Genomic DNA, 12,027 nt, shown 5'->3' with positions numbered 1-12,027 from the left:
TTAAAACAAATTCTATGTATTCATCGAATGATATTTAATACGTCAAACAAACAAGCAAGGAAGGGATAGGGTGTAAATACACATGACACATACCTCGTTGATTACCGTGGATGACAAACTACATGTACTATCAGACATGTCATTATGTACTCACGTGCACTCTCTACGAAGTGAAGCACGACTCATCTTACTCACCGCTATCGTGGTAGTGTGATGTCTAGTTCGAAAACGCACAGGTGAATCTTTATCTAAATCGGATATAAACTCTACGGAAAAATAAATTTTACAATCATCTACCTGGGATATATTTTATATTAGATTATTTTTTAACTCTTTTTTCCAACTTTTTTTCAACTTTTTTTTGGGCCGAGTCTGCTGACAGGCGCCGGCCATGGGCACGTCGTGCTCGTACCCGGTGCTGTCACGGCGCGAAAATGAGAATGGCCTGAAGTGATGAGAATGGCCTAAGTGACTAGTATTCTGGACATTACTCTCTGTGTGACATGGAAGTAAGCGGTAAATATAGCTGATACATTTTCTGAACATACTCTAGTCTAGTAGTGCAATGTTTCTTGCACTTCACTTGTAATTACTTGACAATGAACTTTAACTTGCGTAAGACACTGTCTCGGTACTGTCTGTTCCGCCTTGGTTTGATAAACAAATTGGCCACTATTATTGGCAAAAACTTGACCATAAACAAATAAGCTGGATTAAAAAATAACTGAAATAATATAATGACTAGATTGAAAGCAACATTTTCAAAACTAATCATTTGCACTACCCGACATGTTAGGCGTCGGCAAGACGTAATCAAACTCTGTAAACAAGACAGGTATAAAAATCACTGTAAACATTACATTGTACGTGAACTGCTCACGTAATCACGCAGAGTATTTACGGGGGGGGGGGGTTAAATCAGGGGGGCACCTCAATTTGGGACTCAAAGAAGGGGGTGGTCGTTATATTTACAAAGTGAATAAAGGGGGGGGGTGTCACCTTATTTTCAACAACTGAACTGAACGAAATCATGAACCACCCTCCTGTACTTAAATTTCCATACATCAAATGTATGTGCATACAATAAACCATTAACAAAGGCTATAAATATATATTCAAATATAACAAACTCTTTGTCTCTTGATACATCCCAATCAATCATATGATATGGAGTCATAACATTGCACCTTTTTAGCAACAGTTTTGTTAGGAATGACTTCTCATTATTGCAGGCCATTAGTTGCATTGTGTCATCATGTGGTATAAAAACTTGCATGTGTAGCTGTACAGGTAACACATAAGAAATGAAATACCTGGAAATTTACTGGATGGACTGACCAAGGTCTTATTTAACTTAATATCTATAGTCATTTTAAAATCATCACTTAAACCTGGAATGTATTTGTCAGTGTTACGAATCGAATCTCACGCAACATAAGCACTAGCCTCAGACAGCAGCAACTAAAGACACTAAGATATTGTTTTTGAGCTTGAGAATTATTTATCAGGACCAAATTATCACATACAACGCAATAATGTTATAAATAATATAGTTCAACATAATCTATCTTATACTAGTGTTCTTTGGTCTCTACACTGGTCTTCAACGGCGGATGAACAGATGGTTTATGTCGGAATAACGAAATGACATGTACATAAATTGTCCGATACGTCTTTAGGGAGCGTTCAGATTTTACTTCCGGGGGCGGAGGATTTTCAGGGGGGGGGCGCTAAACAAAAAGTTCACACTTTTCTAGGTGGTCATGGAAAAAATCGTGATCGACATGATTATTTAATGCAACATAAATCAACTGCAATTCTGACACTTCTCACAGTAACTTGTCCGCGAGGATGTGCAAGACTTGTTTCATCACAATCACTATCAGTGTTATCATCAGTACATGAATTTTCTGAGCTATCAGTATCACAATTGCCTCCATCACTGCCTAGAACATACATTACAGAAATGTCACTTTCAGTCTCAGAGTCACTATCTGTTTCATTCATGTCCATGATATTAATTTTAATTTCATTAATTTTGCAGCCAGTTTTCTAGATCTAAATTCTGATGTCCCTACTATGTGAGTGGATATTATGTCTAATGTTTCTCTTTTTAATTTTCTCTGTTTTGGTAATTTATGCTCATCAAGATATTTATTTCACTCTTTCACATTCAGTTTTTCAAGAGTTCCACTCAAGAACAACTTCAAAAAGTCACAGTCATTATATTTCTTGTTTTCTCTTTTTTCTGTTGCTCTTTCCGATGTTTGGATCTAATGTTTTTTACTCTCTACAGATTTTTCAGATATCCAATGTAGTTTTTGACAACACTTATGCTGACAATATATTTCTCTGCAAAACGAGATGTAGAAATTTCATCATGTGGTTGTTTGAAGCATACAGCCTTTTATGTTGGCATGGGGTTGGAAGTCATCTACAGTTTGGTTTGCATTTGCGAAATCACCTAATACTGGACATAGAAGTTAAACTTATAATTATATCAGTCAAGGTATAACGAGCAAAAATGTTGATAGTTAAATTATTTCTGTTTTTGACTATTCCTTCCAACAATAAAAATGTTCACATTTAAACTTCCATTGTTGACAAGCTGAGCAACACAAACCGGCATTCGAACTAAAGTTGTTTTCAATACGTATCTAAAAAGTAGAACAGTTGTAATTGTGAAGTATTTAAATTAAGTATACCCGCATTGCCCAATGGAAATGTGGTGTTCTTCCAATTGTGCATGAAATGCTTATCTTCTTTTTTTTCAATATAATGATTTACCCTGTAAATGTTTATACACAGAAACTTTATAAGTTATTTATGAGTAATTTTTTAGCACAACTGAACAGAGGTTTAGAGGTTCAAAGGCTACATCCATGGCACTGAAGCTGTGTTTGTGTGTGTTTGTGTGTGTGTGTGTGTGTGTGTGTGCGTGTGTGTGTGTTATGTAATTGTGTGCATACATACATACATACATACATACATACATACATACATACATACATACATACATACATGTACATACATACATACATATTTATTTATTTATTAAGCCATGTACACAAGTGACATTGACAAGAAAATATACCAAATGAAACACTGATGTTTACAATGTCTTGAAAATATTAAGTATATCACTGAGATATATTAATATTAAGTATATCACTGAGATATTTAGCTGTAACACTTGCTAGAGTATCATATACAAATGAAAAAAACGTACTTAAATAGAGAATGATTATCAAATTTAAGTAACTACGACTGTAAACTAAATAAAATGTCCAACTGTCTACTCAGTTAATATATACATTCTGTGTAGTAAGTTAATATATACATTCTGTGTAGTAAGTTAATATATACAACCTGTATATGATATGATGTATATATTAACTACCTAGATAAGGTGTATATATTAATTGACTAGACAAGATGTATATATACAACCTCGTCTAGTCAGCTAATATAATCAACCTGTCTTGTCAATTAATATATACACCCTATCTAGTTAGTTAATATATACTATAGTTAATATATTGCATATGTTAACTGACTATTCATGGTGTATATATTAACTGATTTTATAGGATGTATATATCAACTGACTAGACAGGTTGTTTATATTAACTCTAGACAGGTTGTATATATTAATTGACTAGACAGGTTGTATATATTAACTGACAAGACAGGATGTATATATAAACTGACTAGACAGGTTGTATATATTAATTGACTAGACAGGTTGTATATATTAACTGACAAGACAGGATGTATATATAAACTGACTAGACAGGTTGTATATATTAACTGACAAGACAGGTTGTATATATTAACTGACTAGACAGGATGTTCATATTAATTGACTAGATATGATGTATATATTAACTACCTAGATAGGGTGTATATATTAACTGACTAGACAGGATGTTCATATTAATTGACTAGATACGGTGTATATATTAACTACCTAGATAGGGTGTATATATTAATTGACTAGACAAGATGTATATATTTACTTACTAGACAGAATGTACATAATAACTGACTAGATTGGGTGTAAATATTAAATGACAAGACAGGTTGTATATATTAACAGACAAGACAAGATGTATACCCTGTCTAGTAAGTTAATATATACACCCTATCTAGTCAGTTAATATATACAACCTGTCTAGTCAGTTAATATATACAACCTGTCTAGTCAGTTAATATATACAACCTGTGAAGTCAGTTAATATATACAACCTGTCTAGACAGTTAATATATACAACCTGTCTAGTCTGTTAATATATACATCCTGTCTAGTCAGTTAATATATAAAACCTGTCTAGTCAGTTAATATATACACCTGGTCTAGTCAGTTAACATATACAACCTATCTTGTTAGTTAATAGAAACAACCTCGTCTTGTCATTTGGTATATACAACCTATCTAGTCAGTGAGTATATACAACCTTGTCTAGTCAGTTGATATATACAACATACCTGTATCTACTCAGGATATACAACCTCGTATAGTCAGTTGATATATACAACCTGTCTAGTAAGTTAATATATACACCCTAAGAAGACAGTTAATATATACAACCTATAAAGTCAGTTAATATACACACCCTGTCGAGTTAGTTAATATATACAACCTGTCTAGTCAGTTAACATATACACCCTGTCTAGTAAGTTAATATATACACCCTATCTAGTCAGTTAATATATTCAACCTGTCTAGTTTGTTAATATATACAACCTGTCTAGTCAGTTAATACATACACCCTGAATAGTTATTTAACATATACAAGTTACAACTTGTCTAGTCAGTTAATGAATAGAACCTTGTCTAGTCAGTTGATATATACAACCTATCTAGTCAGTTAGTATATATAACCACGTCTAGTCAGTTGATATATACAACCTATCTAGTTAGTTAGTATGTATACCCTATAAAGTCAGTTAAAACACACACACACACACACACACACACACACACACACACACACACACACACACACACACACACATACATACATACATACATACATACATACATACATACATACATACATACATACATACATACATACATACATATACACTGTATGTATAGTGTGTTTGTGTATGACATGTTTGTAAGTCTATGGGGGGCATGGAAAAAATCAAGAACTTGCAGGGGGGGGGGCATCAATTTTTCCCAAGCTTTTGTACTTTTGTAGGGGGGGGGGGCATGAAAAAAATACACAAGGAAAAGGGGAAATCCTCCGGGGTCCCCCTGGAAGTAAAATATGGACACTCCCTTACGAATGTTAACGTTCGCTATTCTCAAATTGCACTGTTTTTCACACAAAAGCCTTTACCTTTGACGGCTATACACCCAACATGGAAACTTCTCGTTGCCAGTAGGTAGTAGTTATTTCACACTTACTTCAAAGGTGGATGTGGACATTTTATAGCAGGTGAACAACACACATTGAGTTCCGACGAAGAGCATGTATACACGTGGATAGCTGAACACCGACGCACCATGCCACGTCGACCAAGCGTCACTGCTACCTTGCCTTGCACCACCGTTGTCCTGGCGAAGTCTGACTCCAACCTTCTACACTAACATAAGACGTTGTTCTCTCTAATTAGTTTCTCATTGTCCCAACATTAATATACTCTCTCGACCAATCAAAAGATCTAACGTCTCTCGAGTCATTATAATAATAGCGCATCCAGGTGGACGTCTACACAGTTGTATGTTAATGAATTCAGAGTACAAAATAAACTACTTCGAATACATCAGTGCCAATACTCAAGCTCTACGTAACATCAGTTATTATTATTATATTATTACTATTATTATTATTAGTCATAGAAGAATATTAATGTTGGCACATTCAGATGCTCTTCACGCCAGTATGGTTTAAAATTGAAACAGGAAGACGACAAAGTGACTGAGTCGACACTTGTGTTCTTTGTGACTCAAATGAATTTGATAATGATTATCACTTCCTATTGAAATTGGTTTTTTTTGCCAATGCTAGGTTCAAGTATATTATTTTCAACAATATTTTATTCTCCACCTTCTTATGAAACATTCACTGGGCTGATATAATCTGACCAGGTAGTAGTCTGTAAGGTACGCCGTGACGGGGCGCCCTCACACATCGCCCGACCCGAGTTCTAACCAGGTATAGCTAGTTGATTTACAAACTCTTGCAACCTTTCACAAACACGCTCTACCACTGTAAAAGCTGAAACAAATGAATTGGAACTGTACATTTTTTTAATCGTATTGTGTTTTTGTTCATAGTGACTTGTATTTTGGACCTGTGGCCTTTGAATTAAAATGTAAAAACGCCAGTGTAGTACAAGTGGGTCTTGTGTAGATACCGTAGAATGTACTATGCCCTTAGTGGAGTTTATTTTAGTCTGCTTACTGTGCTGTCGACACACATTGTAATAACAACCTACTCAGAATTAGAAGCTCATAAAATATGCAGAGAATTCAAAAGATACCCGGCCTGAAAACGATGTTGAAAGTCTCACAGGGGCTTGTATTGCAACAGATGATGATGACAGCATCTATGTATGCGACGCCGGGAGTAAGAGTAAGAAGTTTGACTCAAAAGGCACATGTTTATGCACTATTGGAAAGGAAATGCTTGATTTCAAAATCCTGCAAAGAGTTGCAGTAAATCCCTAGGAACTCAAGCTGTTAGTTTTGTTTATGAAAACAAACACAAATAAATAAATACTGACAAACATCAACAATAGAGTAATCACAAATCAGTTTCAACAATAATGAATTTCGCAGTATCAAGAATTAATGAGTGTATGTTTTCCTTATATGCAAAAAAATAGTCACAAATTCCAAAGGTGGCGTTATTCAGGGTTTATCATTCCGAGTATAAATCTTGCGTGAGTTTGAAGACTTCTGCAATTTATTGTAATGGCTTATTGCAGCCACTTGTACAAGTTCTCGTGGTAGGAGCATTCGTCTCTCATGGCAGACAATCGGTTCCCCTTCGTGCATACCCCCCAAATCGCGCCTTGGCCTGGGAAGTCGCCAGCGAACAGAAGAACATATACGCATGTTTTTACAACTTACAATTGTGCGACGTGTCAAAGGTTATGTTGTCATCTTAATCGCTTTTGTACATCACGTAGCGAGAATGTAGCGTATGGAAAGCCACAACTGACTTAAGTGTGCAATTACTATTATTGTATGTGCAAATACTATGTTATTATGTGCATTGAATATTTTATTATGTGCTTACCTTAAGTTATTATGTGCATATTGTATTATTATATGTACAGTTACTATTATACTTGTATTAAAACCAACAATAACATTCACCAAAATTGGTTTTAAAAAAACCCTCAAAAGCTTCTAGACCCCCTAGGACCCCCCATAAGAGGTAGATATGTCCCAGTCTCAAATCAAAGTTCTTTCCTCCACCTCTTACTGTCAAGATGCTGAAACTTTATTTCAAAAATATTTCAACCATATGTAGTTTTTACATGTTAGAGCTGTCTTGTAAAACTTGCAAATTATTGTCTGAAAGTGTCTGTGAATAGCCTACAAATTGGCTTTAGGAGTAAAAATCCTCCAGGGCTTATAGGGGGAAACCCCCTAGACCCCCCCCCCCCACACACACACACTCACACAAGACATATCCCAGTCTCAAAGCTCAGTCTCTTTACAACAGCTTACTGTCAAGATGCTATGAAACTTTATTCACAGGTCAGTGACTTTTTGTCAGCCCAATGGAAAAAAACACTGACCGGATATCTCAAAGAAGGAAAGAAAAAAAAGTTGCAAGCATAGGAGAAGGAGAAAAAAAATAATTCACAGGCCGCAAGCAGGTGGGGAAAAAATAATGACTCTCCACCAATCTTCCAAGCCCCCCCCCCCCCAGGATATCAAATGGTCTACCCCTAAGTATCCAAGCTACAGGAACCAGGATTTTCCCTTAGTTCTATCTCAGCTGATAGCATGTTGCTCAAATAAGTCAAAGATTGATGTAAACTTAGCAGTGCTACTTGTGTAATAATATGGGAAGGTAGTCTCGTTGGATTGGGCCCTCCTCTCGCTAAGTCATCCAAAAGCAAAGACAAAGTCCCTGCGGCATCAAACATTCGAAACTTAACCTCATATATATCATCAAATTCAGGGGAGACAGAAAAACTTGATCAACTCATTTTAGATTGAGCAAAAATTGGGAGAATCCTCCTTGATTCCTTTCTCGAATAACAACCCGCTGAGCACCACTGCAGGCTGCCATTTTGAATAAGAAATCTCGCAAAGGATTTTAGGGGCAAAAGTAATTCGACACAGACACAAAATTAATTCAGCACATACATAAAAGTAATTCGGGACATACACAAAATTAATTCAGGACATACACAAAATTAATTCAGCACATACACAAAATTAATTCTAGACTACATGAAATTAAGACCGGTCATAATTAATCGAAAACATATTTAATTAATTCAAGGAATACGTAAAATCAATTGTACACTACATAAAATTAATTACAGTGCATCAAAAAACATTTAAGTAATTCAAGGAATATATAATATTAATTGCAGCAACCATAAAAACTAATTCAAGGAATTTATTCTTAGACTACATAAAAATAAGTCCAGTACATAAAATTAATCAAAACACATTTAATTAATTCAAGGAGTGCATAATATTAATTGCAGCCATTATAAAAATTAATTCTAGACTACATTAAACTAATTCTAGCACATTGAAATAATTTGGGGGAATACATAATATTAATTACAGCAGTAGTTTTATTTATTTCTACATAATTGTGACCAGAACAGGCCCCCATATAATCAGCTACCGGTCCAAATCGAGGCTTTGAGTCGGTTTTTTATTTCAAAATAACACCGTGCTTGTAAACTTTTTCTTGATACCGGTAAGGAAGCCAGCGAAAATTTGTTGCACGACACATAGGATTAGGAACCCAAACTACTTGGTTCAAATATCCAATCACAGTCATCTTGGAGTCAGTAAATATTGAAGATTACAAGTTACATTTCTCTATTTTTGACTGCCAAATCTGTAATTGTGGGTTCATGTTTTGGTGCATGAAATTTGGCACGTTTGGTCCTTAAATATGGGGAATATGACCTGAAAATTTGAAGTTTGTTCAAGACTTGGATCTGGTATTTTTCTACCACGTTCTAAAAATAGCATAAAATCACAGTCGCTTGTAAACTGTTATTCCTTCCAAAATGGTTTTATTCTTGTCTATGACGGTCCTAATACAGAACAATGACGTTATTATAGGGATTGGCGATATTCTTATAAAATCGGTAGCGATGTTATACCCCCCTACAACACTGTGTTGTATGTGTGTAGGGGGGGGGTATGACATCGCTACCATTTTATAAGAATATCACCAATCCCTATAATAACGTCATTGTTCTGTACATGGAAGTAGAACCCCATAAGGACCGTCATAGACAAGAATAAAACCATTTAGCATGTTTAGGAAAGGAATAACAGTTTACAAGCGACTGTGCATAAAAACAATCACAATGTAAACATTTGGCCGTACTGAGCAAAAACATTTATTTGAATGGCAAAAACCACTATCAAACCAATTTCTAAGTTGTACATTACCGAACCGCTACATTCAAATAAGTAATTTTGATTGTTAACAAGCGAAACCGCTAGTTTAATTTCCTCTCGGACCTTCTACTGTACTGCCCATGTGCCAAGACAGCCGCCATTTTTAATCTCATTAAAATTCTCATCCAAAACGAGGCTGAAAACTTGGGTGATATATGGGAAATGGCTAGCTCCGTTCAGATCGTAGGTAGCAGTACATGAAATATTATGTGACACGATACAATCAAATCACGATATGTTTTCCTTAAAATGGCCACGGCCATAGCAAGTAATATGCGACAACGTGGCCACCGTGGCAATGAATATATAACTAAAGATTAAATCATTTGGTATGGCGGCTTGTTGGTCTAGTGGCATGATTCTCGCTTTGGGTGCGAGAGGTCCCGGGTTCAATTCCCGGACAAGCCCGATATTTTTTATTTCAACGAGTATTGTTTTTCTTTTTATTTATTTCCTTTCATCATTTTAGACATCATAATAAATAATATCATTTTCTTACCAACAAAAATAGTAATTTAAACCAGACAGCGGAAAGGAATTTTCAGAAGGGCAGTGTTTTTTTCCAAAAGTCTTGATGCGCCACCAAACACAAAAGGTTGAAAAGGATCAATCTCATTAAAATCCGATGTAGATGTCGGCTCATCGTTCATTGCTATTTTACCTTCGTTATTTTGCCTGAATTGACCTTCTTGGTACATGTTTACATTTTTTAGCCTGATCGTAGAGGAGGCGATCAGGCTAAAAAATGTAAACATCGGATTTTAATCAGATTGGCCGTAAAAGATATGATAACCAGAAAAGACATTTCCTTCGATAGAGTATGTGCTATCAAGAAGAGAGATATAACATAAATACATGAAAATGCAAAACAAATTTACCAACAGTGTTTTTGCAACTATAAAGTAACACATTACCAATGAAAACTGGGATAGTATGACAGATGAAATGATGATCCTGTCGTACGTAGATCTAGTATAGTGACGATTAGGACGACAGCGATGATTACAATGGTGTTGATAACAATAACAACAGTGAAGGCGTGATTATGATGAGGAGGAGAATAGGACATAGGCACACAGGTGTTGTTAATTATGTCGTCTGGTTTAAATTGTTGGCATTGTTAGACTGTCAGAGCATCTTTCGATGCAGCAATTGTTGTACTAGCAGGTGCTTGACATGGTGCTGTTTTGTTAGTATATGACTAAATTTCAAGATAGATAGATAGATAGATAGATAGATAGATAGATAGATAGATAGATAGATAGATAGATAGATAGATAGATAGATAGATAGATAGATAGATAGATAGATAGATAGATAGATAGATAGATAGATAGATAGATAGATAGATAGATAGATAGATAGATAGATAGATAGATAGATAGATTATTTACAATAGAGGCCACAGGCCCAAAGAGCTTATATAACACAAAATATACAGTTCAGAAAAAATAATGGAAGTACTGTATGAAACTTGGGTTCTCATTTTGAAAGATTAATGAATGAAACATGTCAGCTCATTTAACATTGTGACATTTTATGAGCTTATCAGTAATATATATTTATCATATGAAGGGTTTCGTAAAACTATCTTGGGGGGAATTTCCTTCTCAGTTCATCGTAACGAGGACAGATTGCTAGGAAATGACTCGTTTTCTATAATGACAAGCTGGATGCTTTGGTGTCTTCCTCTCTCAATATTCAAATCATGGGAGGAACAACGAAATCTTGACATTGCAAATCTAAATTTACATGGATAGACACAACTTAAATATTTTTCAGGTTGCAAAATTGACTTGAAAGCTGGGTAAGTTCGCAGTTTTGGGGAAGACGTTATTTCATCATGCCAAGTTTGCATTGCAGTCTTTCATTCTTGGCATGGGTTAATAGTATTAACAAATTAGTGGTTGTGCCAACCTCCTGATTGTACCACACATGTCCAAAACCAAAACGAAATAACAAATTCTTCACATGGTAAACCCAACTCACTATTTTATCTCCCTATTTTCTTCTAACCTTTTTAACATTAAGTAGCATCTGTGGGTATATCTCTTTGGGTCCATTTCACGTATTCTTAACCAATATTATCTCTTGAAATAAAATACATATAGTGGATAACGACCGAATTCGCCAGTGACAGTTTGATCACTAACATTACCACCAACACTGGAAGTGGAGTATTTCTATCTGTGGAGAATACTCGAAACCCCACATTTCACTACGTATACCACACAGAAGAATTGGAGCAACTATGGTATCAAAGAGCTTAAAAGTATCCACATTTGGGAGTCCTCCAAGCTTACAAATCAACACTTGGAGTTGAAACATGGCTTTTTTTCCTTATACATGTACAGAATTGGTTTTGTTTAGTAGGATTCCTGCTTAATCTAGAG

At 35.3% G+C, this 12,027-nt stretch overlaps 1 non-coding gene across 1 annotated transcript; it reads left to right on the top strand.

Moving 5' to 3' along the window:
* The first annotated feature begins 9,970 nt into the window (after positions 1 to 9,970).
* Positions 9,971 to 10,042, top strand: Trnap-ugg (transfer RNA proline (anticodon UGG)). Its single transcript has one exon. It is a non-coding gene; the product is annotated as a tRNA-Pro (tRNA).
* Positions 10,043 to 12,027: the final 1,985 nt, after the last annotated feature.

The sequence above is a fragment of the Glandiceps talaboti genome, chromosome 7, assembly GCF_964340395.1.
Source record: "Glandiceps talaboti chromosome 7, keGlaTala1.1, whole genome shotgun sequence".
In the NCBI taxonomy this organism is placed as follows: Eukaryota; Metazoa; Hemichordata; class Enteropneusta; family Spengelidae; genus Glandiceps; species Glandiceps talaboti.
Note: the sequence above shows the minus strand (reverse complement) of the source record. Positions and strands in the feature narration are given on the sequence as shown.